The following is an 18,755-nucleotide window of genomic DNA, read 5'->3' on the forward strand; positions in this document are numbered from 1 at the left end:
GTCCCCGTTTTCCCTGTTTTTGATGATATGTCAATCAGTGGCGAGGCCAGAAATCTTCAAGTGGGTGGACCTCTATTTTTCTTCTAATATAGATAGATAGATAGATAGATAGATAGATAGATAGATAGATAGATAGATAGATAGATAGATAGATAGATAGATAGATAGATAGATAGATAGATAGATAGATAGATAGATAGATAGATAGATAGATAGATAGATAGATAGATTTTTTTTTTTTTTTTTTTTCCCATCATTTTGCGACCAACTGGTGATAAAGAAAATGCCACGTCGCAATATTGAAAATAGTTTAAACCATAAAGGCGAGCCAGTGGATATCACACAAACAATGTGCAATCTTTGTGTGAGAGTTATGCGGGTGAAGAAGTCTCAAACTCCAGTCAATTACTGACAGAAACTGAAAGTAAAAGCGAAGAAACTGAAGCTGACTGAGCTTTTGGCATCCAACGCTGCGGCGCATATTCTCTTAGAGACTAGATGAATATAATTTATTTTTCTAATATTTCTCTTGTGGCCCATAGTGAGGGAAAAAAAGTATTTTATCGAGAAGTATTTCGTGTTAAACAAGTTGTTCTTTAAATGAGGAGTAAGCTATCTAACTAATATGTTATTGTCCTCGCAGCGCATCGGTTATGCGTGATGCGCTATGATATCGCAGGGCAAATTAATTGCAATATTATTTAATAATAAAAGCATGATAATAGCATGATAAGAAGAAAAGTAATTTAATAGCCCCCCTGCATGCCTGTCCGCTATATGCCACTGTGACAGGGGCGATCTAGAAAATTATTTATAGAGTGGCAGAGGGGTGGCATGAGGTCTATGAGGGGTGGCAACACCAAAGCAAGCGCCCATGCATAGTTTTTGGAGATTTATGGCCTGACATACACAATTGTGTTCACAAACATTGCATTACCAAAATAAATAACAAGATTTCAATATCCATCATGGCACCAAGTAAAGGCACTATATGAAAAACATCAACAGATTTAAAATGTGTCTGACCTAGTATCACTAAAGGAGATGAGCAGTTTTATCAATATTACACAGGTTACTTCGATGGCATAAATCACATGTTTTAGTGCAAGTTAAAGAACAACAAAAACTTGTTTTTTGCAAACAATTTTTGAGTTTCTGTTATTAACAGAGGTGGGAATGTATGTGTGTGTTCACCCAGAACAGCCTATCAACTACATACTCTAGCAACACCCCAGCAATTGCAGCAAGAGCCTAGCAACCACCCAGAATCTCCTAGCAACCACCTAGCAACACTTTAGCAATCACCAAACTATTTATGTTTTTTAAACAAGACTTTAAGTTGGCTTTATGACAAGCCAGCATAAATTTGTCTTTCAAACTTTTTTAATCTTGAAATGAAACAATTCAACATTTTCTTACAACTATTAACACAATCTCAAAACTATGCACCAACTTGTACAAACCTCAAACTTCCAGGTCAAAATAAAATGTTTTAGTCAAAAAACGTATTCTTGTCTGACAAAATCAAACTTTGGCCTCAGATGACACACAAAAATTAACAAATACACAGACTACTGCACTGTCCAGTGAACACTATGAGATCAATTTATATAACACTAACAAAAATACAGCTTACTGGGATTCAGGAATTATTTTGCAGCTCACTGTCTACTACACTATACAAAAATACATTTACAGATACAGTAAAATACAGCAATGATTTTTTTTCTTTCTTTTTTTTCATTTTACTATTGTAAATTGATCTGGCAGTAGATATGTATGAACTTGATATGCACCACAACACAGTATACTGTCAATTACAGTAAAACTCCTAACTAGTTTCTGTGATCGGGATCTTCTTATTGATTTCATTTTACCTTTTCGTCTGATGGCAAAAAGACCATGATAAATGTGGAGCGGGCGGTCGGTGAATCAGCTCGCAAATAATTACGAAAATTCGAGGACTTCTGAGTTAGCCGAGAAGCAGTCATTTTCCGATTCACGAACAAATGGAAAGCAATTCGTAAGTGAACTTGGCTGCGCTCAGTGCGCTGTGTTTTTGACTTCCAAAGAACCAGTTCATAAGAGTCATTTGTTAATGAAGCTGACCCCGGTAGATCCGCCCCTGGACTGAGACCACAAAAAATAAGCTCTTAATAAGCAAACCATATTTTATTAACTTATTAAATTAACAGATCCATAACTTAGTAATTATAAATTAAACAAATTGCAAATTGTCATTTGTTGTGAACAAAGATTTTGGCTAAAATATTTGTCATTGTTTGCAGTAACACCATCCAAACAGTGAAACCACAACTAAATAACTGTAAATTACATAATATCTACAAACATTTCTTATAAGTAAAACACTTAACAACATTTTTATTATTAGTAAGTAAATATATTTATGTATTTATTTATTCCATTTTTATATAGTCTATTATTAATTCTAGTATTGAATGATGCAATTATTTAAATTGGTTAAGCATAACGCTCAATAGTTGTTTATTTTATTCACATATGTACTACATTTTGATTAAATATGTATTACATATATCTCTCTTATTAAAGTAATGCTTATGTGTCTGACTGTACAACTTAACCTTAATAAACAAATCATACCATAACATGATTAATGTACATTATTAACATTATTTCTTAATAGGCAGCATATGAAATCTAACGTTATTAATCAAACACTTGAGGTGATTAAAAAAAAAAAAAAACAAAAAAAAAAAAAAAAACATTACACTATCTGCCTCAGGAGAGAACCGGCGAGGCGGCATGACTCTGATTGGCCCGTATTGATACGGGACGCGTTATTTTGCCTGTAAATACGGAACGATTCCGGTGTTATGAAATATTCGGTGTCTCAGATTTTCGGTGATTTTTCACGAGTTTCCTGTTTTGAGTTAAAGCGCCACTGAAAATGTTAGTGCACTCTTCGGCTTACATTAAAGGTAATTTATTAGCATATGTTTCAGCGTTAAACGAAGTGAAGCTTATTCTAACTGTTATTGATGCACAAGATTTTATATATAGCCTAAGCTATATTGTGTTATGTTGTGTCATGTGTTTGATATGAACACAGGCAATGATTCGCCAGAGGTGTCGTTAGGATTCGCTAAACGGGCGTTTTAGGTAGCCTATTTTTGTTGTTTCTGTATTACCTTGAGTCTTTTAAGCATATAGTTTTGAAAGTTTGCCAAAATGTATGCTAGCATAATAATATTAATTGTAAACTCCTGTGGTGAAGGCAGCAGTAAACTTTCCTAGTTTGCAGAAGCACTTCTAATCTGGGTAGACTTGAATTTCTATATGTAATGTTTCAAAAATTGCGCACATGCAAGAAACCATGTTAATGTACTTTAAATATAGTTTATTTATTATCCAAATAGGCCACGGTGAATTATGCATGTGATAACTAATATAATATCTATAGCCAATATTCTTTCATTCCCAAATATGACTTTTGCCAATAAATATCCCTGTACACCAGACAGAGCATACACTTTTATTTTTCACTTTGTTTAGAACATGACAGTGTATTAAAAATTTTAATAATACATGTTTGTTGTAATGCCATTTTATTATATATTTCAGATTGAATGTGTCAGTATCAAAGGCTGGAATCACTGGGATCACAAGAGCAGACCAAACTTTCATTTGTCTGGGATCCCAAGACCCTGTGTAAAGTGTGTTAATTTGCGTTTAAATACAAGTGTTTTTGCTAATTAAATATGTCATATGTCGTGACTTCTCATTTGTGAATAAAATTCCAACACAGAATCAGTTGCTCTTTTTTATTCAAAGTGAAACTACTCTCATTACTTTCATCTTTGATATTACAGATATGCAAATTACTACATGGTCTATTATTTTAGCAGCTTATTTAACATAAATACAATTTTAATTGCTATGGAAAGCTTGTAGAATAGAACTAAAACATTTCATTGTGAATATACTGCAGGTTTGATAATTTAGTTCCATATAGTTTCATATCAACACTGTGTTAAACTGAATCCTGATTCACAGTGCTTCATGTTTTTTCCACATTAAATTTGTTTTTGTCAATGAAATGCATCATTTTGTGGGAAAAAAGATTGAGAATGTTTCCTAATAATATGAAAAAAAAATAACACAGGATTTAATAAAGTTTTTTTTAAAAATATTTACCAACTGAGCAAGCAATTAAGAAATGACAGAACAATCACAGTAGTATATATATATGTCTGATTATCCACATAACAATAATATTCCTCATAATTAAATTTTAACATTTTAATTGTTGTGGAAAGCGCATTAAAATAAAACCTTGTGAAAGTGCTGCAGGGAAGCTAATATCACTGTCTCATCATGTTTCTATTCATAGAGAGCATTGTGTGTTTTGCAGAAAAAGGATAAAGAAATTTTACATTAATGCATGTCAAAAACATAAACGGAACAAATCTAACTCTCAATGTGTTTTAAAAATAATAATGTCTGGTTAAAGTTATGCAGGCTATCTGAGAAAGCAGTAGGCAACACAATCACAACTGAAACTTTTATTGTGCAACCACAGATACATTTATACAAGTTATCTTCTCAAACGAACTAAAATAAAATCAAAACAGTTGTAGCCTACTAAAACAAACAAACTCGATGTTGGCTCATTTCCTAACGATAGATCACCAGTGGCTGTAATCACTTCTATATCTCACGACACAATGTAACCTACAAACTATTGAGCATACATAAACAGTTATTAATAAAAAAAGAATCATAAAATTATTCTACGCGGAAACACAATCACGTTACAGAAAACAGTTCTGTGATCCAAGGACAATCCACTAACATTTCCAGTGGCGCTTTAACTCAAAACAGGAAACTCGTAAATATTCATGTAAGCTCCGCCCAGTGTCACCGAAAATCTCAGACACCGAATATTTCATAACACCGTATTTCACGCATCGACTGTAAAAAAAAGATGGACGACGCGACGTCGCTTCCTTCCATTGTATTGAACTGAAGCCAAAATGGGCTGATGAATGGGCGCTGACACGTTACGCAATACGTCAAAAAAAAAAAAAAAAAAGTTTGGAGCCTGGGCATGCGCAGAAGGAATCGTCAGTTGAGCCGGAGGCGGAGTCGCGATATCAAACTTCCGCCCAGACGACTGCGTCATCATTCATGTATTTTAAATAGATTATAAAAATGATACACAATTTAAAAGTCTACCTATAAAATAATAGGCTTTTCTGTTTCTAGAGCAATAATATTTTTGAAACAGCAAATTCAGTAGATAAAATCAATATAATATGCCACTAGAAACAACTCTAAATCGTCAGAAACGGTCCTGCCATTTTAAATCAAGTTCAACTAACGTTACAGGAGATCGATTGCTGTAATTAAGCTATCATTAGTTTTGTCCTGCTAATTATTATTTTATACCCATAAAAATAATAAGTAACTGCCAGATAACGATCACCTGCTTTTTCCCGACATGGTTAACATTAGGTGTGTTATCTTAACTAATAACATTTATTAATTAGCTTATAACGCCCACATTTGATGTTACAGAAAAAAAGTTCAGTGATCCGTCAGATCCTGTAGGTCGGTTAGTACAGTTTACTGCTGAACAACTCATTTTGTTGGTGTTAATGACAAAGAAATCGAAAATTAACAGTTAGTTAATACATCTTCAATCTCCCCTCGAAGCTCCGACAGTCCTCAGACAACCTGTCAATCAACTTCGAATCAATGACGACACGCCCCGTTTTTATAGAATCAAATTGCTAGCTAAAATCTAAATCATCACAAAAACGAACAATTGAATATATATCAGTGTGATAACAACTACCTTAAATGACCAAAACCATCTTTCAGAAAGTTTTATTTGAAGCAGAATTTATTTTTAAGTTTTCACTGAAGTCTCATTCGACTGCATTGAGAGGGTGGGGTTTATGACCTGTACTGCATCCAGCCTCCAGGGGGCGATCAAAGAGCCCGTGGCTTCACTTTTCAGAACGTATGAGACACACCCGATTTCACGGGACGGGTGGCAACCTTAGCCCTGCGTCACCCTGCATACCGCCTGCTCTACATCATCTGCCTGCGATTTCTTGATTTCAATAAATCTGTGTTTGCTCACATTTGGATGTTCTGTCCTTTTGTTACGTGTGCTGACAATATATAAAAATCTAATGCATAGAGAGAGCCTTCCGTTAGCATTCCCATTCATCTCAGGGGCAGTTTCTCAGCTGACACATCAGTACTTCCACTTTTATTTAGCTAAATGATGCTGCAATATTTTTAATTGAGTGACACTGCAATGCTTTTCCACTACAGACAGTGAATAAAGCTGCTGAGATGTGCAGAGAACAACACATCCCTTTCCCTGTGGTCAACATACTATGTGACTTCTATGTGTTCATTAGATACAATTAAGGACTGGAGGAGGAAATATACCACATATCAACTAGGTTCTTACAGTGCTGAGATGATCACTGATCGTATGGATCTTATGGATCTCTATGCAATCTAACATCACAGACAATAAAGAAAATTTGGAGAAGGTAATTTGTGAGATCATTGAGAATAAAAAGCTTAACACTGTTAACACAACAAATGACAGACTAAACTGATCTTCATATAGTTGATTTAAAAATAAATGGTCTTTTGTTTCTTTTTCTATCTTTAATAATCACTTAACATTGATCAACATTATTAATTAAATTATTTAAATTAATTAATAAAGGGCTCTTGATAAATAAGGTTTAGTTCTGGTTATTTGATATCATATAGCAAACAGCTCATTATTACAAAACTGATGTGTTGCTGGATGCTGATTGGTCAATCCAGTCAATGGTCATTTTTTTTTTTTTTTCTAGGATTTTGGACACATTTGATGTGGGTGGTCAATTAGAATGTCTGACACACCCTAAACAGAGTTTAGGAATATTGGGTACAGGAAGCAGGATCAAGCACGGTGTAATAGAACGGTGTAAAAGAATGAAAAATCCTTTCAATATAGGTGTAATATTTTTATTGCATATTTTTAATATTTTTATTTTTATTGCAATGCCTCCAAACTGCCATGGATTGTATTATTTGCACTTGTAGGGAACAACCCAATTAATTAATCAAAAGTGTAACTAAATTACACTGAATAAGAACTGGATTAACTGTAAATGATTCAGAATCAATATTTTGATACTTTATCAATTATTCGTCCACCTATACCGTAAGGAAAAACACAGGAAGTAAAATTAGCTCAAATTAAATAATTCATTTATAGGGAATTATAAAGAGTTGTTTAGTTTATGACTGAGCGTCCAGCGTTCATTTGTTCGAACCATAATAAGCTCTTGTAGCGGATATAAATATCCAACAATTGTGAAAACACTGATTAGAGTACGGTAACTTTAAGATCGACAGTTTAAGACATTACATTTTAGAAGCACATAAGACACTCTCTTTTAAAATCTACAAGAGACTTTATTTATTCTAACACAAACTAATCTAACACAAACACACACACTCATATGCGTTGCAGTAAGGAGGAAGGAAATGAGTTTTAAGAGAGAGAGACAGTGATATGATGAACAGAATTCCTAGCAAAATTATACACTTCAGAAGATCTGACCTGAACGAACCATGAATCATTAATTTAAATGCACCAGTTCAGTTTTTTAGAATCTGGAGGTACTTGCTTAAGTCGACTTTACATGAGCATCTTCTCGTCTGAGTGCAGGGAAGTGTTTTCCAAGTCAATGCTTTGTCTTTTCAGGTCCAGATGGTAGTTAGGTAAAAAACAATCATCATTTAGCTTGCTGGAAAAATGAAAGGAAGTCTCTTGTCGTGGCTGGAGTTAAAGCTAAAGCGCCAAAAGTTATTGGTTGAACTTTTCGGAAAAAACTTAGAACACAAGACTTTCAGCGGAAAAGAAAATTAAGTAAAAGAAAAGAAAAGTGAGTGAAAGTTGGATGGCTTGAATGAGCTGCTTGTCTGTTCTTCTTGTTACTCCATGGTTACTCGTTGTTCTGCTTACTCTGGTCACTGCTGACCAGTTCTTTCTTCTAGTTCACTTCTAGTTCTTCTAACTGTCTTGCGATATGACTATTTAAACTTAGGTGTTTGTCTCACCTCTGAGAGGAGTTTTGGCCAATCAGATATCATCCTGTTTCAAATGGTGGCTTTTCTCTGCCCCAATCATATATAGGTGTTACCTCCTGTCTCTGCTTTAGCAGAGAGTACCGTTTTAAACATAATTTCTATTAAATGGAATATGATACATTTTACACAGATTTCATTCAAGCCATGATTAAGAAGAGAGAGAAAGAGAATTAAATTAATTCCAAATAAGGCATAATTTCAATCAGTCATTCAAGAGTTATCACATTTACATGAATTGTGGGTGTTCTAAAGCTGGTTACAGGTGACCACTTTGTGGACATGATGTAAAATGTATGCAGTTATAAGATGTTTGATAAGTCACGTTATTTTTACCTACAGTCACCAAACTCGGCAAACATATTGGTCTCATCAATCTGGACAATTTTCTAATTTACATTCATTAGCTCCGACCAACAGGAAGTCAGCTATTTTGGTTTGAATGTGGATTTTATGAAAAAACAGGCAATGAACTTAATACTACTACTCCTACAGGGTTTATACAATTTACACCAAACATTTTTAACTTGTTGCTAAGACATTGAAGTTGTAAAATTGCAAAGGGATGTTGGATATCTCAAACCATTTGGCCGTGGCGAGGCAACGAATTTATGGCGAGAAAAGGAAAACAAAGTGTTATATCTTCTGCATACATTAAAGGTGCCGAAGAACGTGTTTTCAAAAGATGTAATATAAGTCTAAGGTGTCCCCTGAATGTGTCTGTGAAGTTTCAGCTCAAAATACCCTATAGATGTTTTTTTTTTTATTAATTGTTTTAACTGCCTATTTTGGGGCATTGTTATAAATGTGCCGATTCAGGCTGCTGCCCCTTAAATTCTTGTGCTCACCGCCCCTGGAGCTTGTTCTTGCCTTAAACAGCATAAACAAAAGTTCACACAGCTAATATAACCTTCAAAATGGATGTTTACAAAGTGTTCCTCATGCAACATGTCTAATTGCGTACGTATGGTATTTATTTGAATGTTTACAATTGATTCTGAATGAGTTTGATAGTGCTCTGTGGCTAAAGCTAACATGACACACTGTTGGAGAGATTTATAAAGAATGAGGTTGTGTTTCTGCATTATACAGACTGCAAGTGTTTAACCCCTTAACTGTCACCGTCCCACAGGTGGGTAGTTTGCCATTACATATTTAAAACAGTAATATTCTATACTAAACCTAAACTAATCTTGACAAACTATATATCATTTGAAAGCTTAGAATCTCTAGTTTACATATTATTTACATAGATTTTCAAAATAAATTACAGAGGAGCAGTAATTTATCAATATGCAACAAGCATATTTTCATACTCATAAGGCATGTTCAGACCTTTATTTTGAAATAGCGATGAACATGAAAAATCATTAAAGATTGGTTGAAACATGTTTGTTTTCATGCCAAGAGTTCAAAAGATAACATCCATTGAATTTTTTGAGGAAATGTTTTTAATAGAAAAAAAAATACATTTATGATTGTGGCTATCTATAACCCACATACATGTTATTTTTATGTTTATTAGAGGCTGAATTCATATCAAATTCTGCCAAACTTCCCATACTACTTCTATATAGGATGTCTACTTCATAAATTGTATGAAAATAATGGAAATATATGGTTCAGATCACTCAAACCATATATGGAAATGGAGGCGCCTTTATATGGTCAGTAATGGAGCTTGGTTGTCATCTAGTGAAAAAGTGTGGTACTGCGCCCAAACAAAATCTTACTGAAAGCTAATTTTTTGAGATATCAACCTGAAATTTGGAACACAACTTGTTCAGATTTTTGGCTTTGATTTCCTTGCAGCTTTAGAGTAATATTTGTTTTGTAAAATATATATTTTATATAAAATATAAAATATTATATTTTTACATTTTACATTCTCATAAACTTAAACTTCTATGACTTTTTTTTCTGTTTCACTTACAGTACATAAGTTATTTCACATCTACAATAATCTGCCAAATTTCATCTTTAAAACAAGACCAGCCTTATATCTATACTCCAAAGTATTCTTACATTACAACCATTTAAGTTTGGATAGTGCATTTTCTTGTCTAAAAAAAAAAAGTGGGGGTGACAGTTAAAGGGTTAAAAATGAAAATAGTGACGGCTCTTGTCTCCATGAATACAGTAAGAAACGATGGTATCTTTAACCACATTTAACAATACATTAGCAACATACTAACAAAACATTTAGAAAGACAATTTAAAATTAAAGCTGCAAGCAGCGATGAAAGGGCCCTCGCACCCGGGTTCACTGCCACCTGTTGGCCTTAGGAACAGTGATCAGTGGGCGACATGCATGTAAGCGAGTGAATACAGGAGAATTATGCCAAAGTCATTTCGAAATGCCACACTTACTGAAGATTGCTATGTTGATGTCTTCAGGCCAGGACTTTTATCGAACATGTGAAGTTTGAAGCAGATTGGACATTGTATGCCTGAGTTACAACAACTTCCAGTTTCTTTAGTGCCGTTAATCGCATAAATTAGAATTCAGCCAAGTGTTGCATGATTTAACGTGTTTCTAGCATGTTTGGTACTTCGTGGCATAATGAAATGTGAATCTGGTAGTGAATTACAGTGTAAAGCATGCCATTTCCTGTTGCCAACTGGTGGCGCTATGGCTAACTGAATATTGTCATATAGATGTCTTTAGGCCAGGACTCTTATCACACATGTGAAGTTTGGAGCAGATCAGACATAGTATGCCTCAGCTACAACAGCTTCATCGTTCATGGAGAAACATCAGACTTTGTCAGTCCGCCACAGACACGCCCTTCAACGAAAACTGAAGATCTTTGATATTTATCATTGCTAAGGTCTTAAGATTAGACTGATCACATTTGATGTGTATCTGGTTAAATCTCTATGAGGAGTTAATCACAGTGTAAAACATGTAATTTCCTGTTGACTGCAGGTGGCGCTATGACTGTAACTGAATATTGTCATATAGATGTCTTAAGGTCAGGACGCTAATAAAACATGTGAAGTTTGGGGCAGATCAGACATTGTATGCCCGAGTTACAAAAACTTCCTGTTTCATGGCGAAACATTGAACTTTGCCAGGTCGCCACGGACACGCCTTTCAGCGAAAACTCTAGATCTTCGCAATTTAACGTCTCAAAGGCCTTTAGATTAGACTGACCAAATATGATGTTGATCTGATTAAAGCTCTAGGAGGAGTTCGTTAAAGTACAACGTCTGGAAATGGCAAAAACTGCACAAATTTTGCAAAGAAAATTCAAAATATCTGACTTCCTGTTGGTTTTCAGATTTCACTCCAAGAGACTTTTTTGTAGGTATTGAGCTGTTAGATGTGTGTACCAAATTTCATACCTGTACATGAAACGTAGTGTCAGGGGCACATCGTTGAAATTTTTTTAGGTGGTGCTATCGAGCCATTTTGCCACACTTAATTCTGAAATCTATATCAGACGTAAATTTTCACCACTTCTGACGCATCTGCAAAGTTTCATGAGTTTTCAAGTATGTTTCGGCCCTCAAAAAAGTGATTCACCTTACATGGCGAAACATCAGACTTTGTCTGTCCGCCATGGACACGCCCTTCAACGAAAACTCAAGATCTTTGCAATTTAACATCTCAAAGGCCTTAAGATTAGACTGGCCATATTATGATGTTGATCTGGTTTAATCTGTATAAGGAGTTAATCCCAGTGTAAAACATGTCATTTACTGTTGCCCCCAGGTGGCGCTATGACTGTAACTGAATATTGTCATATAGATGTCTTCAGGTCAGGACTCTAATAAAACATGTGAAGTTTGGGGCAGATCAGACATTGTATGCCCGAGTTACAACAACTTCCTGTTTCATGGCGAAACATCAAACTTTGCCAGGCTGCCACGGACACGCCCTTCAGCGAAAACTCTAGATCTTTTCGCAATTTAACGTCTCGAAGGCCTTTAGATTAGACTGACCAAATATGATGTTGATCTGATTTAAGCTCTAGGAGGAGTTCGTTAAAGTACAGCATGTGGAAATGGCAAAAACTGCCAAAATTTTGTAGAGAAAATTCAAAATATCTCACTTCCTGTTGGGTTTACAAACTTTGCACCTAGGGCTTTTTTTTAGGTATTGGGCTGTTACATCTGTTTACCGAATTTCATAACTGTACGTGAAACGTAGCACGAAGGGTGCTTAATTGAAATTTTGTAGGTGGCGCTATCGAGCCATTTTGCCACACCTAATTCTGAAACCCATATCAGATGTAAATTTTCACCACTTCTGACGTGTGTGCAAAGAGTTTTTGAGAACGTTTAGGCCCTCAAAAATGCAATTCATTTTGGAGAAGAAGAATAATTGGCTGAGCAATTCCAATATGGTCCTCACACCATCGGTGCTCGGGCCCTAAATATCACTAAAAATATCATGATATCATGGATCATGTCAGTTATGTTACGGGTTGCTGTTGTAGAAAGGAGGCTGATACGGATATCCACAATCGATGGGTTTTATTAATATAACAAAGAGTGAAAACAACTAGACACATCGTATAACATATATAAAGGGTGTGCTGACGATCAGGAACAGGTGTAGGCAATCCGTGATGAGGAGGAGAAGACGAGGAAAGTGAGTGCAGGTGTGGAGAACAGGAGGATCATGGGAATTGGAGTTCAGGGAACAAGGGATCCCTGACAAGTTATTATTGCTCCATCTGCCATTTTTCACTATTGTCCTAGCTTGCTTACCTAGTCTGATGATTCAGCTGTGCACAGATCCAGACGTTAATACTGCTTGCCCTTGACTAATGCCTTGAACATGGGCTGGCATATGCAAATATTGGGGACATGCATATTAATGATCCCGACTGTTACGTAACAGTTGGTGTTATGTTGAGATTCACCTGTTCTTCGGAGGTCTTTTAAACAAATAAGATTTATATAAGAAGGAGGAAACAATGGTGAGACTCACTGTATGTACTGAACTCTTGTTATTTAACTATGCCAATGTAAATCAAATTTTTCATTCGATGGCACCTTTAATTGATTTTGATGAATCTTCCGATGTGTGTTCGTTGTACAAGGCTGATCACGTGGATGTGAATATTGTGAGTCAAAGTTAAAGCGCCACCAACTGGCAGCAGGAAGTGTGTCATTTTCAGCATGCTTTGATATCACCCTCTTATTTTTACCCAATTTGCTTCAAACTTCATTTTACCCGCTGTGCACATTTGCCCTGAAGCCACCAGGGTGGCAGTGCCACCGGGCTTGGGCCCCCCATCGCTGCTTGCAGCTATATTTATTATTATTACGGCCCACGCTACTAATGGCACAGGGCCCTCTTGATCCCCTAAGGATTATTATTTTGTTTTCTAAGGAGAATTATTTTTTTTCCGTCATCTGGGGCTTTTTGGGGGCCTTAACGTGCTCAAAAACTCTTGAAAATTGGCACACATTGGAATCTGCAGCCATTAGGACGCCGCAAAGAATGGGACCCGGGTGTGGCTCGACAGCACCCCCTTGAATGGTGTCCGAAATCTTGGTCCATATATCAAACACACTTGCATGTATTTGTATGAAACTCTGTACTTATATAGACCACATGGGGCCTAACAGCTCTCATGCTCTCAAGTTATATGCCTGTTCAACAGGAAGTCGGCTAATATGGGTTTGAAAAACACACGCTCTGGAATTTGATAAACTCCTCCTAGGCAATTAATCTGACCATCACCAAACTCGGTCAGAATTAAGTCAAGACATTGAGGATGTATAATTGCCAGCGGATTTTTGATATCTCAAACGGTTTGGCTGTGGCGAGGCAACAAATTTATGGCAAGAAAAGGGAAACAGGAAATGTGTTACAACCTCTGCATACATTTATTGATTTTTATGAAACTTCAGCTGTGTGTTCATTGTACAAGCCTGATCACATGGATGTGATTATTGTGAGTCAAATTTATAGCGCCATCAACTGGCAGCAGAAAGTGTGTTACTTTCAAAATGCTTTAAGATCACCCAATAATTTTTACCCGATTTGCTTCAAACTTCATTAGAATAATGTCAAGACATAACGAATGTAGACCTGTAAAAAGATTTTTAATATTTTTCAAACACTGTTGCCATAGCAACAGATCAAAGTTCAATATTTGTTTTGGATGGGTTTGAGACACTTAGCATGCTTCAAATTGCATGAAACTCGACTCATATGTCAGGATTGTCATCCAGTAGACATGGGCAAAGCCTCAGAAACGGGCAGGAAGGAGGGTCTCTATAGCACCACCTTTTGAAAAAAGTGGGGGGTTAGTTTAACCTACAGTCACCAAACACGGTACACATATTGTTCTCATTAAAGGATTAGTCCACTTTTAAATAAACTTTTACTGATAATTTACTCACCCCCATGTCATCCAAGATGCCCATGTCTTTCTTTCTTCAGTCGAAAAGAAATTAAAGTTTTTGATGAAAACATTCCAGGATTATTCTCCTTAGTGGACTTCAATGGGCACCAAACAGTCTAAGGTCAAAATTAGTTTCACTGCAGCTTCAAATTGTTCAATATGATCCCAGATGAGAAATAAGGGTCTTATCTAGTGAAACCATCACTCATTTTCTGAAAAAAAAAAAAAATGGAAAATTATATAAGTTTTAGCCATAAATGCTCATCTTGAACTAGCTCTCTTCTTCTCCTCTATTAGAATTCTAGCAGTGTAGACGCTGCTAAGCATATTACTGCCCTCCACAGGGATTTGATATACTCCTCCTAGGCGATTAATCTGATCATCAGCAAACTCGGTCAGCATTAAGTCAAGACACTGATGATGCTAAATTGCTAACAGATTTCTGATATCTCAAACGGTTTGGCCGTGGCGAGGCAACAAATTTATGGCGAGAAAAGGGAATCAGGAAGTGTGTTATAATGTCGGCATACATTGATTGATTTTTATGAAACGTGTGTTCGTTGTAGGAGGCTGATCACATGGATGTGACTATTGTGAGTCAAAGTTATAACACCACCAACAGGCAGCAAGAAGTGTGTCACTTTCAAAATGCTTTGAGATCACCCTCTTATTTTTACTTTTTGCTTCAAATTGTATGAAACTTGACACACTTCAGAATTGCTATCTAGTAGACATGGGCAAAGCCTTAGAAACGGGCGGGAAGGAGGGACTCTATAGTGTCACCTTGTAGTGCAGTAAATGTGGAGTGAATTTGTCATAGTCCTTTGATGTTTAACCGTTTTAAAAGCCTATTGCCCGCCATGCACAGTTGCCCTGAAGCCACCGGGGTGGCGGTTCCACTGGGCTTAGGCCCGCCATCGCTGCTCGCAGCTATATTTATTATTCTTCTACAAAGTGAATCGCATTTTTGAGGGCCTAAACGTGCTCGAAAACTCATGAAACTTTGCACATGCGTCAGAAGTGGTGAAAATTTATGGGTCACAGCATTAGGCGTGGCAAAATGGCTCGATAGCGCCACCTAACATAGTTCCCTTCGCACTACATTTTACATAGATTTTGAAATTTGGTACATTTAACAGCCCAGTATGTACTAAAAAAGTCTGTGGAACTAAATCTGAAACCGAACAGGAAGTCAGATATTTTGAATTAACTTGCCATTTTTTGCCATTTCCAAATGCTGTACTTTAACAAACTCGTCCTAGAGCTTTAATCAGATCAATGTCATATTTGGTCAGTCTAATCTAAAAGCCTTTGCGATGTTTCCTTGTGAAAATCTAGATTTTTTGTCTGTGGCAGCCTGACAAATTTCGATGTTTCGCCATGAAACAGGAAGTTGTTGTAACTCTGGCAAACAATGTTGGATCTGCCCCAAACTCCACATGTTTTATTAGAGTCCTGACCTGAAGACATCTTCATGACAATATCCAGTTACAGTTATAGCGCCACCTGTGGGACACAGGAAATTACATGTTACACTCTGATCATGCAACACTTGGCTGAGTGCTAATGTTTGCGATTAATGCCACGAAACAGGAAGTTGTTGTTACTCAGGCATTCAATGTCCGATCTGCTCCAAACTTCACCTGTTTGATAATAGTCCTGGCCTGAAGACATGAACATGGCAATATTCAGTTACGGTCAAAGTGCCACCTGTTGGCAGCAGGAAGTCTGGCACTTTCAAATGACTTTGCAATAATTATCCTGTATTTACTCGCTTACATGCATGTCGCCCACTGTCCACTGTTTTCCTAAGGCCAACAGGTGGCGGTGAGCCCAGGTGTGAGGGCTCTTTCATCGCTGCTTGCAGCTTTAATTAACTCTATTTTTCTGGGCCAGTACAATATTCTCTCCTTTCACTCAGGAATGCCCATGGGAACAAGAATCATGAACATAGAGACTCATCTCTGTTCACAAAACTTCTTCAGCTGTCAAGCAGTGATGTAGCAACTGTTCAATGGGAATATTCATTATATCATATGTAGGACAAACAAGTCTATATATGTGATTTGATGTGAAGGCCAATTATGTTAACCCATACTCAGAATTTTTACTCTGCATTTAACTCATTCAAGTTGATGCACACACATTAGGAGCAGGGAGCTGTGAATACACACACACACACTCTCACACACTGCCCAGGGAGCACTGTTCATTCAATCCCCCACCTATATTTTTCCTGCCTTGTTGAGAATCAGCCCACAGTCTGACACTCCATTAGGCCACGGCTGGAGAAATGCAGATGTGGCAGTACAAGGTTTGGACCAAGATCAACCTATCCCCTCTCCCCATCTAACTCCCCATCTTTCCCGTGTACTCCAAGTTCAGTGAGTATGCAGGCTGAAGAAAGGGTTTGTTAGGAAGAGGTAGGAATGATTCAGTTAACTGGTTGTAAGTTGCATTCACTACAGGACGTCAGTCACGGCTCAGGGAGACAGAATCTGGTTGATGTAGATTTACTGGAGTAATTAGGATTCAGAATTAGCAATCAGCACGGTATGGCATACAGGGATTTCTTTGTTCCAAACTACACACATGCGTTATATGTATAAGTTATATGTGAAGGTGTGGTTCTAAAATAAACAGAAAGAAGGAAGGAGTAGCGAGCTGGCAGTGGTGACAGCAAGAGCGCGTAAGTGTTTTGCTTAATATCTGTTCTGGATCAGTTGCTTCATTTATTATTTGCTGCTAGGAAAGATTAATTTTAAATCTGTACTTGTCCTATTTTCTACCTTCACTATAATTGTATTTTAATTGTACTAGTTTAGAATAACAGCTGCGTTTGTGTTTATTGGTGTTATTGTTCGCACTTAGTCACTTAGTTTCGCAGTGCTTTTGCAGTGCTAATTTTCATGATGGGCTTGACTGTTTTCAATCACGTGTTAATAAGCAGTATATTTATTGTGTGTGTGCGCTGTTGCGGAAGCGTCAGCGTCAGAAGGAGGGTTCAGCCTCCTCGTGTGAAGACCGAATCGGGTAAAGACCTGCGACTCTACCTGCGCGACTCCAGTAGGCACTTAAGTTTCGCCCTTTCAAACTTTTCCTCTTCTTCATACTCAGCATGTGCTTTCAAGATATTCCTGTTGTCTCTCGGCAACGCCCCACTAACCCACGTAAAAGGCAACGCAATGCTTCTAACCTGAGTCCTATTTACTCCTCTTCTAATACCAATACTCCTCTCTCTTTAGGGCCCTGGAGAAGTTTTGACATGCCCTGACATTTGTGCTTTTTTCAGTTGTTCATGAACATATTATGACAAAAGTGTCATTATACTGTATTCAGCACAATCTAGGCTACAATAATATGTGAGGAACAATATATGTACATGTTTTTGTTTTTAAAGGAATAATGTTTATGCGTGGTTATTGAAAAAACAAAAAACTTAAGTCACTGAAATAAGGCCAAACAAATTATATTAAATCTGTGTTCACAAGACTTCTTGGTATTGGAGGTTGTAGACTAGAGTTTTTGCTTCAAAATTATGTAAAAATGTTCCTGCCTAATCATTCATATAAGACACTTTTTGTCAAGAAACACAGCATGTGTGGAGGTGTGGATCTTCAAGAATAATGCTGAGAAGACAAAAGATCAGCATAATGGCCTGTAATGACCTGCATCATAATTAGCCCTTTCAGTCAGGTAGGCTATGTGAAAAAACCCTCTGTGATCATGCTGATAACAGGATTAATGTCCACTCTTGACATCTTGATTTTTGTGATCTCATGCACATATTATTGCACATCATGTGAAGAAAATATTGTATAGGCCTATGATAAATTACAGTACCAGTCAAAAGATTGGACGCATTGCCATTATAATGTTTTTAAAAGAAGTCTCAAGTCTCTAACCAAATAATGGTTTTCTATTTTAATATACTTTAAAATATAATGTATTTATGTGACGCAAAGCATATGAACATTCCTACCTCTATGGCATTTCATATAGGCTACTATATTTATTATATTATATAGCCTAAATGTCAATGTGCAGTTGACAATCTATACATCATTAAAAAGATCTAAGACTCAAGCTTCACATTTTGACTCTTAAAATCTTATATTGACCGTAATTTCTTAATATGCTTAAAAGCATGCACTTTTGGAGAAATATTGATGGATTCTCATATGTTTATGTCAATTTTCTATACAGAGGAGTAATATTTATTGAATATTTCTAGTC

This window comes from Chanodichthys erythropterus, chromosome 13, assembly GCF_024489055.1.
Source record: "Chanodichthys erythropterus isolate Z2021 chromosome 13, ASM2448905v1, whole genome shotgun sequence".
In the NCBI taxonomy this organism is placed as follows: domain Eukaryota; kingdom Metazoa; phylum Chordata; class Actinopteri; order Cypriniformes; family Xenocyprididae; genus Chanodichthys; species Chanodichthys erythropterus.